We start from the raw sequence: 18,141 nt of genomic DNA on the forward strand, positions 1-18,141 counted from the left end.
AACAGGCAAGTATATGTTTAAGGAGTTAGATGTGCATTTCCTTCTTTTGGTTTGTAACACAAGAGCAGTTATTAATCTGAAAGCATCTGAGACCTAACTAATTCACCATTTATACCTGCAAACTGTATGTCTTTCTTTATAGTGGTTTTTAAATACCTGATAACTATATCTTTAAACCTTAGAGTGACTATTATATTTTCAAATGAGTACTAACTTTTTATATAAATCAGATTGGACCAGGTGCCCACCTAGATCATACTATTCTAGAGAATATTTGATGCTTCATGTAGTTCACCCACTAAGTCTACTGAACACCTACTATGTGCAAGTCAATATGCTATAAGGGATATAAAAATGAGTAAAGCATAGTCCTGGCCCTAGTGTGGAAGGATTAAGACAATGGCACGTAGACATGGGCACAGAACAGGGTAGCCAATACAGCCTTTAAAGGACAAGAAAGCAGTTTTAATAATAATGACATGATCTTAGTTTTTTATCCTTGGCTAAGATAAAGAATAATTATATATTCAAGATGCAAATTATTCCTGGCTTAATTATCTCTATCAATTTGAAGGAACAGACACTCAGGTGTGCAGACAGATGCCATACTCCGTTGGGAGCACTTAATCTATGTCTTTTTATTGGGGCAGAGGTAGGGAGGATTCACTGATTTAAAATGATGTTACATTCTTTAAGAACAAGGTAGCAGAAGACCTTTTCTTAAACTGTATTTCACTATGCATGACCTTTGCCTGAACGTTCTTCGTAGCTACAAAGACAGCCTAGCTGATGGCAAAATCCACATTTTCATGTCAACCTAATTTAGGGAACATTTCATCACTTAGCTTCACAGTGTGAAGAACATTAATAATTCAGTGGTTTGTATACATTTCCATTCATTCTCCTTGAGAAGATGTTTACACTGCAAAACAACGGTGCAGGGATGGCGGAGTTGGGAAGACCTGCCTCTTGGGTTGGAGACATGCTCTTGTGGTGTCTTTTTGCCACCCTGTCCCCATGCTTCCCCACAACCCCCAGCTCTTTTAGAATATCTGTGGCTTCAGCAACAGTGAACATTCAGTGGAGCTGAAGAAGTGGTAAGGTTTATTAGTACCTTATGCCTTTAGCAACCCCTCATTGATACCCTTCATGCCATGTCTGTCTAGGTTGTTAAATAACTTTTTTAAAGTTTCTTTTCTATACTTTTCTATACTAAATTGTTTATCCTGGGTCAAAACAAAGTTTTTTTAAAATGTAGACTTTAAGGTAAGATTCCAGAGACTTGGTCCCTTGGGAATTACCCCTCAGTGAAAAAATTCTATTTCTTTTGGACTAGAGACCTGGCAATGGCAAAATGGACTGCCACTGTGAACCATTTATTCTGTCTCACTGGACAGAATAAATGGTTTCCTAATTGAAGCTATGTCATGACATGAACTGTAAAATGTGGTAGCAATAATTTACTCTCAGCTTAAAGAAAATTGTCTGCTCTTTTTTAAAGCTTTTTTTCCCCAACTAGACTGTGAGATAATGTTTAAAAAAGGAATACTCTTTGCAGTACTATTTACACATTAATTTAAGCTACATATTTTGCAATATTTTAAAAGAACTAATTAAAAAGCATTGTGTGTGTGCTTTTGAATAGCATCATTTTTATAAGTACATCAGAATTTCTTAAGCATAATTTCATTTATTGTGAATTGTAAGTTCATTTCTTATATCCTATAGCCCATAGACATTATATTAAAACGTGTATATATGTAACAACTACACACACACACACACACACACACACACACACTTTGTTTATATTAACCACGAAAACATATGGAAAGTTAGTATAATAATAATTGTGGAATTTCAGAAATAATGGGCAAAATAATTATTCCAAATGATGTTAAGATATTTGGTAATCTAGTTAGATCTCTATACCACACCTTTCACAAAAATACATTCCAAATAATTAAAGGTATAGACACTAAAAAATACCTCAAACTAGAAGAATGCTAGAAGAAAAGGAATGAAATATAGGTTTATAATTGTGGGATGAGGAAGGGCTATCTCAGCATGTTGTAAACCTAGAAACCGTAAAGAAATCAACATAATAAATTTATTTGAAAAGATAAAAGTAAATGTAAAAGATAAGTGAGAGGTTGGGTGAAAAATATATGCAATGTTTGTAAAGATAAAAGATTAATATCCAGATTATCTTCTAACATTCTACTAATAAATATGAAAAAGACAATCAGCCAAATAGAAAATTGACAAAGAACTCAGAGTTCCTTTTATGAAAGACGGGGTAGAAATGTCCAAAAACTTATGAAAAAATGACCCATTTCAATAATTATTAAATAAATGAAAATTAAACAATAACAAGATATCTTATTCACCCACTTGATTGGCAACATTTCAACAGATTGATAACATGTGCCTTTAGTGAGGGAAAATGGACCTCTCATAATTGTATTGATGGGAGTGAATATAGGTATAGCTTTTTTAAAAAAAAAATCTTTATTGGAGTATAATTGCTTTACAATGGTGTGTTAGTTTCTGCTTTATAACAAAGTAAATCAGTTATACATATACATATGTCCCCATATCTCTTCCCTCTTGCATCTCCCTCCCTCCCACCCTCCCTATCCCACCCCTCTAGGTGGTCACAAAGCACCAAGCTGATCTCCTTGTGCTATGCAGCTGCTTCCCACTAGCTATCTATTTTACATTTGGTAGTGTATGTATGTCCATGCCATTCGCTCACTTTGTCCCAGCTTACCCTTCCCCCTCCCCATATCCTCAAGTCCATACTCTACTAGGTCTGCATCTTTATTCCTGTTTTGCCCCTAGTTTCTTCATGACCATTTTTTTTTTTAGATTCCATATGTATGTGGTAGCATATGGTATTTGTTTTTCTCTTTCTGACTTACTTCACTCTGAATGACAGTCTCTACGTCCATCCACCTCACTACAAATAACTCAGTTTCCTTCCTTTTAATGGCTGAGTAATATTCCATTGTATATATGTACCACATCTTCTTTATCCATTCATCTGTTGATGGACTCTTAGGTGGCTTCCATGTACTGGATATTATAAATAGAGCTGCAATGGACATTTTGGTACATGACTCTTTTTGAATTATGGTTTTCTAAGGGTATATGCCCAGTAGTGGAATTGCTACATCATATGGTAGTTTTATTTTAAGTTTTTTAAGGAACCTCCATACTGTTCTCCATAGTGGCTGTATCAATTTACATTCCCAGCAACAGTGCAAGAGGGTTCCCTTTTCTCCACACCCTCTCCAGGATTTATTGTTTCTAGATTTTTTGATGATGGCCATTGTGACTGGTGTGAGATGATACCTCATTGTAGTTTTGATTTGCATTTCTCTAATGATTAATGATGTTGAGAAATCTTTCATGTGTTTGTTGGCAAACTGTATATCTTCTTTGGAGAAATGTCTATTTAGGTCTTCTGCCCATTTTTGGACTGGGTTGTTTTTTTGATATTGAGCTGTATGAGCTGCTTGTGAATTTTGGAGATTAATCCTTTGTCAGTTGCTTCATTTGCAAATATTTTCTCCCATTCTGAGGGTTGTCTTTTTGTCTTGTTTATGGTTTCCTTTGCTGTGCAAAAGCTTTGAAGTTTCATTAGGTCACATTTGCTTTTTTTTTGTTTTTATTTCCATTACTCTAGGAGGTGGGTCAACAAGGATCTTGATGTGATTTATGGCATAGAGTATTCTGCCTATGTTTTCCTCTAAGAGGTTGATGGTGTCTGGGCTTACATTTAGGTCTTTAATCCATTTTGAGTTTATTTTTGTGTATGATGTTAGGGAGAGTTCTAATTTCATTCTTTTACATGTAGCTGTCCAGTTTTCCCAGCACCACTTATTGAAGAGGCTGTCTTTTCTCCACTGTATATTCTTTCCTCCTTTATCAAAGATAAAGTGACCATATGTGCGTGGGTTTATCTCTGGGCTTTCTATCCTGTTCCATTGATCTATATTTCTGTTTTTGTGCCAGTACCATACTGTCTTCATTACTGTAGCTTTGCAATATTGTTTGAAGTCAGAGACCTGATTAGTCCAGCTCCATTTTTCTTTCTCAAGATTGCTTTGGCTATTTGGGGTCTTTTGAGTTTCCATACAAATTGTGAAATTTTTTGTTCTAGTTCTGTGAAAAATGCCAGTGGTAGTTTGATAGGGATTGCATTGAATCTGTACATTGCTTTGGGTAATAGAGTCATTTTCACAATGTTGATTCTTCCAATCCAAGAACATGGTATATCTCTCCATCTATTTATATCATCTTTGATTTCTTTCATCAGTGTCTAATAATTTTCTGCATACATCATTGTCTCCTTAGGTAGGTTATTCCTAGGTACTTTATTCCTTTTGTTGCAATGGTAAATGGGAGTGTTTTCTTAATTTCACTTTCAGATTTTTCATCATTAGTGTATAGGAATGCAAGAGATTTGTGTGCATTAATTTTGTATCCTGTTACTTTACCAAATTCATTGATTAGCTCTAGTAGTTTTCTGGTAGCATCTTTAGGATTCTCTACATATAGTACCATGTCATCTGCAACAGTGACAGCTTTACTTCTTCTTTTCCAATTTGTATTCCTTTTATTTCTTTTTCTTCTCTGATTGCTATGGCAAAACTTCCAAAACTATGTTGAATAATAGTGGTTAGAGTGGGCAACCTTGTCTTGTTCCTGATCTTAGTGGAAATGGTTTCAGTTTTTCACCATTGAGGATGATGTTGGCTGTGGGTTTGTCATATATGGCCTTTATTATGTTGAGGAGAGTTCCCTCTATGCCTACTTTCTGCAGGGTTTTTATCATAAATGGGTGTTGAATTTTGTCGAAAGCTTTCTCTGCATCTATTCAGATGATCATCTGGTTTTTCTCCTTCAATTTGTTAATATGGTATATCACATTGATTGATTTGCATACATTAAAGAATCCTTGCATTCCTGGGGTAAACCCTGCTTGATCATAGTGTATGATCCTTTTAATGTGCTATTGGATTCTGTTTGCTAGTACTTTGTTGAGGATTTTTGCATCTATGTTCATCAGTGATAATTGGCCTGTAGTTTTCTTTCTTTGTGACTTCTTTGTCTGGTTTTGGTATCAGGGTGATGGTGGCCTCATAGAATGAGTGGGAGTGTTCCTCCCTCTGCTATATTTTGGAAGAGTTTGAGAAGGATAGGTGTTAGCTCTTCTCTAAATGTTTGATAGAATTCGCCTGTGAAGCCATCTGGTCCTGGGCTTTTGTTTTTGGAAGATTTTTAATCACAGTGTCAATTTCAGTGCTTGTGTTTGGGCTGTTCATATTTTCTATTTCTTCCTGGTTCAGTCTTGGAAGTTTGTGCATTTCAAAGAATTTGTCCATTTATTCCAGGTTGTCCATTTTATTGGCATACAGTTGTTGTAGTAATCTCTCATGATCCTTTGTATTTCTGCAGTGTCAGTTATTACTTCTCCGTTTTCATTTCTAATTCTATTGATTTGAGTCTTTTCCCTTTTTTTCTTGATAAGTCTGGATAATGGTCTATCAATTTTGTTTATCTTCTCAAATAACAAGCTTTTAGTTTTATTGATCTTTGCTATCATTTCTGTCATTTCTTTTTCATTTATTTCTGACCTGATCTTTATGATTTATTTCCTTCTGCTAAGTTTGGGGTATTTTTGTTCTTCTTTCTCTAATTGCTTTAGGTGTAAGGTTAGGTTGTTTATTTGAGATGTTTCTTGTTTCTCAAGGTAGGATTGTATTGCTATAAACTTCCCCCTTAGAACTGCTTTTGCTGCATCCCATAGGTTTTGGGTCATTGTGTGTTCATTGTCATTTGTTTCTAGGTATTTTTTGATTTCCTCTTTGATTTCTTCAGCGATCTCTTGGTTATTAAATAGTGTGTTGTTTAGCCTCCATGTGTTTGTATTTCTTACAGATTTTTTACTGTAATTGATATCTAGGCTCATAGTGTTGTGGTCACAAAAGATACTTGATATGTTTTCAATTTTCTTAAATTTACCAAGGCTTGATTTGTGACCCAAGATATGATCTATCCTGGATAATGTTCCATGAGCACTTCAGAAGAATGTGTATTCTGTTGTTTTTGGATGGAATGTCCTATAAATATCAGTTAAGTCTCTCTTGTTTAAAGTATCATTTAAAGCTTGTGTTTCCTTATTTATTTTCATTTTGGATGATCTGTCCATTGGTGAAAGGGGTGTGTTAAAGTCCCCTACTATGATTGTGTTACTGTTGATTTCCCCTTTTATGGCTTTTAGTATTTACCTTTTGTATTCAGGTGCTTATATGTTGGGTGCATAAAAATTTACAATTGTTATATCTTCTTGGACTGATCCCTTGATCATTATGTAGTGGCCTTCTTTGTCTCTTGTAATAGTCTTTGTTTTAAAGTCTATTTTGTCTGATATGAGAATTGCTACTCCAGCTTTCTTTTGATTTCCATTTGCATGTAATATCTTTTTCCATTCCCTCAGTTTCAGTCTGTATGTGTCCCTAGGTCTGAAGTGGGTCTCTTGTAGACAGCATATATACGGGTGTTTTTTTTGTATCCATTCAGCCGATCTATGTCTTTTGGTTGGAGCATTTAATCCATTTACATTTAAGATAATTATCGATATGTATGTACCTATTACCATTTTCTTAATTGTTTTGAGTTTATTATTGTAGGTCTTTTCCTTCTCTTATGTTTCTTGCCTAGAAAAGTTCCTTTAGCATTTGTTGTAAAGCTGGTTTGGTGGTGCTGAACTCTCTCAGCTTTTGCTTGTCTGTAAATGTTTTAATTTCTCCATCGAATCTCAATGAGATCCTTGCTGGTAGAGTAATCTTGGTTGTAGATTTTTCTCCTTTATCACTTTAAATAGATCCTGCCACTCCCTTCTGGCTTGCATAGTTTCTGCTGAAAGATCAGCTGTTAACCTTATGGGGATTCCCTTGTGTGTTATTTGTTGTTTTTCCCTTGCTGCTTTTATTTGTTCTTTGTATTTAATTTTTGATAGTTTGATTAATATGTGTCTTGTCGTGTTTCTCCTTGGATTTTTCCTGTATGGGTCTCCCTGTGCTTCCTGGGCTTGATTAACTATTTCCTTTCCTATATTAGGGAAGGTTTCAACTATAATCTCTTCAAATATTTTCTCAGTCCCTTTCTTTTTCTCTTTTTCTTCTGGGACCTCTATAATTCGAATGTTGGTGGGTTTAATGTTGTCCCAGAGGTCTCTGAGACTGTCCTCAATTCTTTTCATTCTTTTCTCTTTATTCTGCTCTGCAGTAGATATGTCCACTATTTTATCTTCCAGGTCACTTATCCATTCTTCTGCCTCAGTTATTCTGCTATTGATTCCTTCTAGAGAATTTTTAGTTTCATTTATTGTGTTGTTCATCAGTGTTCGTTTGCTCTTTAGTTCTTGTAGGTCCTTGTTAAATGTTCCTTGTATTTTCTCCACTCTATTTCCAAGATTTTGGATCATCTTTACTATCATTATTCTGAATTCTTTTTCAGGTAGACTGCCTATTTCCTCTTCATTTGTTAGGTCTGGTGGGTTTTTACCTTGCTCTTTCATCTGCTGTGTGTTTCTCTGTCTTCTCATTTTGCTTACCTTACTGTGTTTGGGGTCTCCTTTTCCCAGGCTGCAGGTTTGTAGTTCCCTTTGTTTTTGGTGTCTGTCCCCAGTGGCTAAGGTTGGTTCAGTGGGTTGTGTAGGCTTCCTGGTGGAGGGGACTAGTGCCTGTGTTCTGGTGGATGAGGCTGGATCTTGTCTTTCTGGTAGGCAGTTCCACGTCTGGTGGTGTGTTTTGGGGTGTCTGTGGCCTTATTATGATTTTAGGCAGCTCTGTGCTACTGGGTGGGGTTGTGTTCCTGTCTTGCTAGTTGTTTGGCATAGGGTGTCCTGCACTGTAGCTTGCTGGTCATTGAGTGGAGGTGGGTCGTGGCATTGAGAGGGAGGTGTCTGGGAGATTTTTGCCATTTGATAATACGTGGATAATGGAGGTCTCTTGTTGACCAGTGTCCTGAACTTGGCTCTCCCACCTCAGTGGCACAGCCCTGACACCTGGCTGGAGCACCAAGAGAATGTCCTCCACACGGCTCAGAATAAAAGGGAGAAAAAAGAAAGAAAGAAAGAAGATAAAATAAAATAAAATAAAGTAAAATAAAATTTTTTAAAAAAATTATTAAGAAAAAAATTTTTAAGTAATAAAAAAAAAAAACAATGGACAGACAGAACCCTAGGACAAATGGTAAAAGCAAAGCTATACAGACAAAATCACACACAGAAGCATGCACACTCACAAAAAGACAAAAAGGTTAAAAATATATATATATCATTGTTCCCAAAGTACACCTTCTCAGTTTTGGGATGATTCGTTGTCTATTCATGTATTCCACAGAGGCAGGGTACATCAAGTTGATTGTGGAGATTTAATCCGCTGCTCCTGAGGCTGCTGGGAGAGATTTCCCTTTCTCTTCTTTGTTCGCTCAGCTCCCGGGGTTCAGCTTTGGATTTGGACTCGTCACTGCGTGTAGGTCGCCTGAGGGCCTCTGTTCTTCGCTCAGACAGGACGAGGTTAGAGGAGCAGCTGATTCGGGGGCTCTGGCTCACTCAGGCCGGGGAGCGGGAGGGGTAAGGATGCGGGGCGAGCCTGCGGCGGCAGAGGCCAGCCTGACGTTGCACCAGCCTGAGGCGCGCCGTGCGTTTTCCCCGGGAAGTTGTCCCTGGATCCCGGGACTCTGGCAGTGGCGGGCTGCACAGGCTCCCGGGAGGGCAGGTGTGGATAGTGACCTGTGCTCGCACACAGAATTCTTGGTGGTGACAACAGCAGCCTTAGCGTCTCATGCCCGTCTCCGGGGTCCGCGCTTTTAGCCGCGGCTCGCGCCCGTCTCTGGAGCTCCTTTAAGCGGCGCTCTTAATCCCCTCTCCTCGCGCACCAGGAAACAAAGAGGCAAGAAAAAATCTCTCAACTCTTCGGCAGCTCCAGACTTTTCCCCAGACTCCCTCCCAGCTAGCCGTGGCGCACAAGCCCCCTTCAGGCTGTGTTCACGCTGCCAACCCCAGTCCTTTCCCTGGAATCCGACCTCCGAAGCCTGGGCCTCAGCTCCCAGCCCCATCCGCCCCTGCGGGTGAGCAGACAAGCCTCTCGGGCTAGTGAGTGCCGGTCGGCACCGATCCTCTGTGCGGGAATCTCTCCACTTTGCCCTCCACACCCCTGTTGCTGCGCTCTCCTCCGTGGCTCCGAAGCTCCCCCGCTCCGCCACCCGCAGTCTCCGCCCGCGAAGGGGCTTCCTAGTGTGTAGAAACCTTTCCTCCTTCACAGCTCCCTCCCAGATGTGTAGGTCCCGTCCCTATTCTTTTGTCTCTGTTTTTTCTTTTGCCCTACCCAGGTACGTGAGGGAGTTTCTTGCCTTTTGGGAGGTCTGAGGTCTTCTGCCAGCATTCAGTAGGTGTTCTGTAGGAGTTGTTCCACATGTAGATGTATTTCTGATGTATTTGCGGGGAGGAAGGTGATCTCCACGTGTTACTCTTCTGCCATCTTGAAGCTCCTCCATCAGATGTAGCTTTTTGTAAGGCAAATTAACATTAGCTATCAAAAGTAAAATATGCATGACATTTGACCTAGACATTTCACTAGAAATTCTACTTCTAGGGGTCTATCCTACAGAAGTACTAGCTTAATTATACACAAAATAAATGTCCATGGATGCTCATTCATTGCAGTGTTGTTTATTAGCCAAAAACAAGCAGAATTCTCAATTAATAGGAAAATGTTTAAATCAATATAGAATATTCATTAAAGGAAATTCATATAGCAATTAAAAAGAAAGTTGTAGATTCATATGTGTGGACTTGCAAATATATTCACTATAAGTAAAACAAAAAGCACATTGCAAAACCATATTCATAACCTGATTCTATTTTCCTTTGGGGAAAAAAATCAACAAAAATATATATTCATATAAGCATAGAATAAAATCTGGAAGAATATAAAATGATCTCTTGATGGTGACTACAGAGCTGCATGCTAAAGAGAAAGGAGAGAAGGAAGGAGTTTCACTTATTTCACATACATTAAAAGATAACAGTGGGATTATGAGTGATTTTCTTTTTTTATATTTAACATCTCTTCTATTAACAGACATGTATTACATGTCTTACTTTTGTATTCAAAAACCAAATGTAACCTTGAAAAGATAATTCTTGAAGGATGGAATGAAAAGATGAGAGACCAGAGACAGGAAGATAATTTAGGAGACCTTGAATGACCTTGGGAAGGACATGAGCAACTGGCCCAGTGCCGAGACAAAGGGCTTGAGAATGAAGGGCTGAGGTGAGACTCTGGGAGATGGAACTTGAGTGGAGAGGTGGGGTCTGGCTCACAGGTGAGTTATTATATATCTCGAACTCCCAGTCTGGAGCTCTTTCCTGGAGCCATGAAAGGTCCCATTAACCACCACACTGGCGCCACACTGAGACCTTCAAGGACCAGAACATGGGCATGGGCACACCCAGAGCACACTTACAGCAGGTAAAATACCCAGGTTGTCTTGTTCCTAAGTAGCCAACCATTTCAGTTCTGATTTCCCACTTACATGTTTCCACATGAGACCAGATGAAAGCAGCACCATCTTTGCCAAGGGCCCCTTGGGCTGTTCTCTGCAGCTCAGTGACCTGAAGGTTATACATCATTACATCAGCCTCCCCTTCAGGGACTGGCAAGCAGCTCTCAGGCTGTCTCCAGGGAAGCCAGCTTTCCTTCCTTCACTCTGCTTGATCCTGACGTTCATTGTGTGTAGTCTGCTCAGCCTGTAGTAAAATCTTCTGGTTCCTTTTTACTAAGTCATGCTCATAAACATGAGACTTAACCCACCTGCAGTCTGCTCTGACCCCAGCATTGTCAGTTGCCCTACATAGTCATCGTGAACATTGTCTGTGGCCAAAGCATGTCTCACCTTTGAGTTATTTCAGGCCTCTGGCCATACCTTCCAATATGCATAAGTGACTGCTCAGCACAGAGTAAGCAATGTCACATGATGGAAACTAATTTCATGTGGGGAACCTCTCTGAAAGGCCTGCTCACTTGTTGTTTGTTTACTCAGAAGCAGATGTTTAAACATCTGCTTAAATATTGTGAAATCTTTTCACCAATTGGACCTTTGGTTCTTGCAGCATAACGGGGAAAGCTCATGTTACAAGAGTAGAGGCAAATTGTATGTTGAAAAGGGGAATTTGGTAGAAAAGCTTTTCTAGCATTTCTATGAAAACAAGTACAATGTTAACAAAAGCTTTCATGTATTTGAATAGAAGATACCTTTGGTTTCTTTAAAGCTCGTTAGTACACTATTACCTTGAATCTTTATTTATTTTATGGATATATTATATGGAGTGCTACATATAAAAATTTTACAGAAAATTTTAAATAAAATTTAAAATATATCTAAGAACTGAACCAGTATTGTAGAGAAAAAGCATTGTCCTTTTTTCTTCTCCAGTAAAAGGTTGGATAATCTTTCTGATTTTAAATTATTATATTTCCAGATCAACATCTCCAAGGAGCTGCATACTGACCTACGAAGATGCAACAGCAGTCCTGCTGCTTTGCTTCTCTAATGCAATAGACAAACATCTAATCTGGTTACTGCACAGAGCTAATGTCTTATTTTGAATTTGAGTGATTTCTGTCTGATGTCACATGGAAGAAAATGTAATTTTTGCCCGTCTTTTAGCAGCAGATAATTTGTTGATTTTGTTGCTCAATGGCTTATCTTTAGAAGGAATTTTGAAATTGCACCTTGAGACGTACCATTTTGCATATGAGATAGTTGAGACTATTTACTGGTAGCTTTTTTAGGCAGAAGCATATAACTAGATGAAAATTAAATCAGTTGTTTGTCCTCCCTGATCTCAATCACTGGTTTTAACGGAAGTATCTAGTTGCTTAGGCATCTTGGAGAGCAGTTTTGGAATGAAGAAATTATTTCTAATTCAGTCTCTCTGTTACCTTTCTGGACTCAGTTTTTCCGGTACACACACATGCATACACACACACGCAAAATGAAATAACAGGGAAATTGCAATCCATTTTAAAGAAAAATAAAAAGCAAGGATGAAATATTATTAAAACTCTCTCTTTTTCTGTTTGAATAATATGCTACATCGAGGGTGAAGCTTAACTGGTAGCTTGAAGGTGGGTGACCTCCAATATGACAGTGCTTTATTGCAGGGGTCCCCAGCCCCCGGGCCATGGACCGGTACCTGTCTTTGGCCTGTTAGGAACTGGGACACACAGCAAGAGGTGAGTAGTGGGTGAGTGAGTGAAGCTTCATCTGAATTTACAGCCGCTCCCCATCGCTCGCAGTACCGCCTGAGCTCTGCCTCTTGTCAGATCAGTGGTGGCATTAGATTCTCCTAAGAGCTCAAACTGTACTGTGAACTGGCGTGCAAGGGATCTAGGCTGTGCGCTTCTTATGAGAATCTAATGCCTGATGATCTGAGGTGGAGCTGAGGCGGTGATGCTAGCGCTGGGGAGTGGCTGCAAATACAGATTATCATTAGCAGAGAGGTTTGACTGCACAGAGACCATAATAAATCAATTGCTTGCAGACTCACATCAAAACCCTATCAGTGAGTGGCAAGTGACAATTAAGCTGCGTCTGGTGGCAGGCTTTACAGTGGCCAGTAAGTTGATGTATTTCAATTGTACAGCTGCATCTGGTGGCAGGCTTTAAGTCAGAATCCCACACTTATTTTAGTCCACATGTGACCCGCGCATTATTTTATTTACCACTCCCGTCCGCACCTCTTTCCCACACTGCACACTTGTCTCAGTCACAGTTTTGGTAATCCCACAAGCTAACCCTAGCGAAGATGAGTGTCTGCACTGAGAGCATCATTCTTAGTGGCTAACCACATTGCTAAAGCTAAGAAGCACTTTACTATTGGTGAAGAGTTGATCCTGCCTGCTGCTAAGGACATTGGTTGTGAACTTTCAGGAGAGGCTGCAGTTCAAAAGGTGGCACATGTTCCTCTTTCACATAGCACCATAACTAGACAAGTTGATGAAATAGCAGAGGATATTGAGGCACAATTATTAGAGAGGATTAATGTGTCACTGTGGTATGCAATCCAGGTTGACGAGTCTACCGATGTTGACAACAAGGCAACAATGCTTGTTTTTGTGTGATATAATTTTCAGGAGTATGTGCATGAGGCTATGTTACGTGCACTTTTGTCGCCAACCAACACCACAGCTACAGAACTATTCAAGTCTTTGAATGATTCCATATCAGGAAAACCGAACTGGTCATTTTGTGCCGGTATATGCACAGATGGAGTGGCTACCATGACTGGACGGCTTTCTGATTTCACTGCTCGGGTCAAAGAGGTCGCTTCTGAATGTGAGTCTACGCACTGTGTCATCCATAGAGAAATGCTGGCTAGCCGAAAAATGACACCTGAACTTAACAGTGTTTTGCAGGATGTGATTAAAATTATCAACCACATTAAAGTACATGCCCTTAACTCACATCTGTTTGTGCAGCTCTGTGAGGAGATGGACACAGATCACACATGTGTTCTCTTATACACAGAAGTGAGATGGCTTTCTAAAGGCAGATCACTGGCCAGAGTTTTTGAGTTACGAGAGCTGCTCCAAAGATTTATTTTAGAAAAAGTCACCACCGGCAGCACATTTCAATGACACAGAATGGGTTGCAAAACTTGCTTACTTGGACTTCCCTGGTGGTGCGGTGGTTAAGAATCTGCCTGCCAATCCAGGCGACACAGGTTCGATCCTTGGTCCAGGAAGATCCCACATATCACAGAGCAACTAAGCCCGTATGCCACAACTACTGAGCTTTCACTCTAGAGCCCTCAAACCACAACTACTGAGCCCGCAAGCCACAACTACTAAAGCCCTCGTGCCTAGAGCCTGTGCTCTGCAACAAGAGAAGCCATAGCAATGAGAAGCCCGCAGACCACAATGAAGGGTAGCCCCCGCTTGCCGCAACTAGAGAAAGCCTGCGTGCAGCAACCAAGACCTAATGCAGCCGAAAAAATTAAAATTAAAAAAAATAAAATAAAAAACGTGCTTACTTGTGTGACCTATTCAACCGGCTCAATGAACTAGCTGCATTCAAAGCCAAACTGGAATTATGGGGACGACGAGTGAACACTGGGATATTTGACATTTCAAACATTTGCAGAGATTTTGAAAGGGACTGAGCCAGGGCCTTCTTTCTCCTAGCTGGTGCATGATCACCTGTCTCAGCTTTCAAAGGAGTTTGAGGATTACTTCCCAACCGCAAAAGACCCCGGAACTGGGAGGGAATGGATCCGCAACCCATTTCTGAATAAGCCAGGTGAAGCAACTTTGTCCATGCTAGAAGAGGATCAACTGCTTGAGATCACAAATGACGGTGGCCTTAAAAGTATGTGTGAGACAACTTCAAATCTCCATGTGTTCTGGATTAAAGTCCAGGTGGAATATCCTGAGATTGCCACAAAAGCATTGAAAAGCCTGCCTCCATTTCCAACATCCTGTCTTTGTGAAGCAGGGTTTTCTGCAGTGACAGCAACGAGAACAAGATTACAGAGTAGACTGGACCTAAGCAACACACTTCGGGTGTCACTGTCTCCCATCACCCCCAGATGGGACCATCTAGTTGCAGGAAAACAAGCTCAGGGCTCCCACTGATTCTGCATTATGGTGAGTTGTATAATTATTTCATTATATATTATAATATATTATATAATGTATATTACAATGTATTATTATATATTATTATGTATTATTATTATAGCAGAAATAAAGTGCACAATAAATGTAATGCTCTTGAATCATCCCAAAACCATCCCCCCACCACTGGTCCTTGGAAAAATTGTCTTCCACGAAACCAGTTCCTGGGGCCCAAAAGTTTGGGGACCTAGGCTTTATTGTTCCTTCATGCAGATATCTGGTGGCCTTGAGTCCTAGGTCAGCTCTTCAGCACTCATAGAAGATCATCACTAGTTTCAGTTGATTTGAAAGCCTATTGATCTTGCCCTTAGTTAGAAACATAACCCAGCCATACTCAGGTTTCTACTATAAAATGTTTAACCTTGAAGACCCTGCTTCTCAATCATTTTCAAAAACTGCATTCAGAAGAACAAAATTAATAATGTGAATATCTAATATTTAAAGCTAAGGGAATGATATCCACAGATATATGAATATCTAATATTCATAGGTATGCAATTGCCTGCAGGATATGCCATTTATCTCTCTTCATGGACACTGTAAGCCTCACCACTGGGGCAAGCCAGGCCATGAGAGAGTTGGATCTTGCCCCTCGTGAGTGCCTCACACTTGGGTGTTGGGATATCAGCCTACCTTTTGAGACCTAAAGTTCTATGATACTGCAAAGCTGCAAAAGTGTTTGGGCAACTTGGACTTCTGCCTGTATCTCTCAGCTTGCCTTAAGCAGATTCTGAGCAACTATGTTCAGGACTGATTGCCTATGTTCTTTTGGTTTTATGTTCTCTAGCTTCCCTTGTAATTGGCATACCAGGTCTCAGGAAGAATATCTATCCATTAGTAAATGTGCCACACTTGTCCCTGAGGTCAGTGATGAGGTGATGAGTAACAAGTCAGAAAAATGAATGAATGACATTTTCTTATTTGGAGCTCACTAGAGAATGTGGTTTTTCCTGAAAAACTGTAGACTTCCTACCATGTGATAATGGAAATTACCTAGATTTTCCACATTATATACCTGATTTAGAGAGGAAAAAAGCAAATATTTGTGGTCTAAGCAGCTCAGATGATGCCTTTGGTAAAAATAATTAGGTAATAGCTTAAATTTTACATTTGTTTTGTCTATAAAACCATGGTCTTCATCATGGGTCAAACTTTGGTTAGTGGTCAGGGGATATGTTGTTTTTAATAGGCTTTTAGTAGCATCCGTGGCCAAATTTGTTTTATTTTAGACATTCTTGAGTGAAATAAAGATGCCTTCCCTCACCCTAATTCCCAGACACCCAGTTCATTAACTATGAAATCTAATGAAAGTCATTCTCAGTTGGTTATAGAAAACGGTAGATATGCTGTAGATATGTTTACTGGCTTTTTGTAATTAAGAGGACTAAAGGATATAGCTTCCAGTTATGCATGTGAAAGGGGAAATTGGTGATGTTTTTGCTTTGTCTGAATAGAGTGATTCCTTCAGCTCATTTTCTAAACCCTTCTGCCAGAACAAGCTGGTTCTTCTGGGAAGACAGAACTGCCTACGGGCATATGCACCCATCTGTTCTTCTCTGCAAACATGCTTTGGTCTTTTCAACACACAGCCAGTGGGTGCTAGGGGTACCCAGTGCAGGTGGCCAAGCCAGGCATGTCTCAGCCAGGTAAGGGAGCGTTTATAGTTAAATATGTAATTATAAGAAAACAATTACAAAAAAGAGTTTGCCATAACAAAATTTCTCTGCCTCTGCTAATGGCTCACAGTCTTCTGCGGGCTCTATACTCTCAATGCTTCTTATTTTTTTTTAAGTTTTTTTTTTTTTAAGTTTTAAATTTTTGGCTGCATCGGGTCTTCGTTGCTGCACACAGGCTTTCTCTAGTTGCGGCGAGCGGGGGCTACTCTTCATTGTGGTGCACGGGCTTCTCATTGTGGTGGCTTCTTTTGTTGCAGAACACGGGCTCTAGGCACATGGGCTTCAGTAGTTGCGGCACTTGGGCTCAGTAGCTGTGGCGCATGGGCCTAGTTGCTCCGCAGCATGTGGGATCCTCCTGGACCAGGGATCGAACCCGCGTCCCCTGTACTAGCAGGCGGGTTCCCAACCACTGTACTACCAGGGAAGTCCCTGAATGCTTCTTTATAAATGCTTTTCTTGGTCTTTGTCACACATGGTCAAAATAGCTTGTTTGTGTGCTGTTTGCATTGTAAAACTAATATCACGCTCATATGTAGTTCTCGAATTCTTTTGTCAAAAATGTCAACTAACAACCATTCTTCCATTTTTGCTTTCTTGCCTCGCTTATATTTCAACTCTTACTGGGAAAATATGCTTGAATTCCCAGAGTACCCACTACACAGGCAGCATCCAGGAGCTTGTAAGAAGACAGATTGGGACAGAAGGAAATCGATGTTCCTTTCTTTTTAATAAAGGGCTCCAAGACTTTCTTTTCCCTTAATAATCTCTCTCTTTTGGCTGTTTAGTCTCTAGGTTCTATAGGAACAATATGTGAATTCTAGTATTGAATTCTCATCTAACATTTTATTTTGACTAAAAATTGTAAAGCTTATATGAAATTCACCACAGTGGGATTTTACTATGTGGGTAATGAGGACACACAGACTTAAAATCATAGAACTCAAGAGTCAGAGTGATTGAAGCAATCCCCTAATTCAATCCCTTCATTTTTCAGAGGAGGAAACTAAGGCTTAGAGCAGTTATATGAGCTGTTTACGGTTATTCATCTATTAAAGATTTAAAACTGGGAAAAAAGGAACTTCCCTGACGGTCCAGTAGTTAAGACTTCACCTTTCAATGCAGGGGGTGCAGGTTTGATCCCTGGTCGGGGAGCTAAGATCCCACATGCCTCACGGCCAAAAAACCAAAACATAAAATAAAACAGAAGCGATATTTTAACAAATTTAATAAAGACTTTTAAAAAAACTGGGAAAAGAACTCCTATTTGCTACTCTACCCAGTGATATAGAATATTGAATTTTGTCTATTTATTCGTATATATGTGTGTATATATATATATAACAGAGACTGTTTTAAAAAGTTCTGGTGATGTTTGGTATACATGTTATACTTTAAGCGTTTCAAAGTTATTCAGATGCCCACTTTTTAGTAGGTTTAACATTCTCTAGGTCATAAGTATATGATTTAATTTTATTTAATAAGAAACTTAAAACTCTATAGTTGGTAAATAAATACTGGTAAAAAGATCAAAGAGATTCATAAAGTATGTTCACTTCCTATGGCTATAAGGTGGGACTTAATGAGGAAGAGAATGTATCGGGGAAATTGTAACAAAACAAAACAAAGCAACAACAAAAAACCCAAATTCACCATTTTTTTCCAAAACCAATATTGCTTTGGTTTTTACTTATTTGTATTTGTTTTGT

At 39.3% G+C, this 18,141-nt stretch overlaps 1 protein-coding gene across 3 annotated transcripts in view; it reads left to right on the forward strand.

The window, feature by feature from the left end:
* Positions 1-18,141, forward strand: part of SCEL (sciellin) — a 326,999-nt gene that overhangs the window by 68,676 nt on the left and 240,182 nt on the right. Inside the window, exon 3 of one of the 3 annotated variants that reach the window (XM_060288049.2) lies at positions 13,218-14,729. The exons of the other annotated variants lie outside the window; for them this stretch is intronic. The gene's annotated coding sequence lies outside the window, so the exon portion shown is untranslated. The remainder of the gene's footprint in view (positions 1-13,217; positions 14,730-18,141) is intronic. 3 annotated transcript variants of the gene reach the window in all.

This window comes from Globicephala melas, chromosome 18, assembly GCF_963455315.2.
Source record: "Globicephala melas chromosome 18, mGloMel1.2, whole genome shotgun sequence".
In the NCBI taxonomy this organism is placed as follows: Eukaryota; Metazoa; Chordata; class Mammalia; order Artiodactyla; family Delphinidae; genus Globicephala; species Globicephala melas.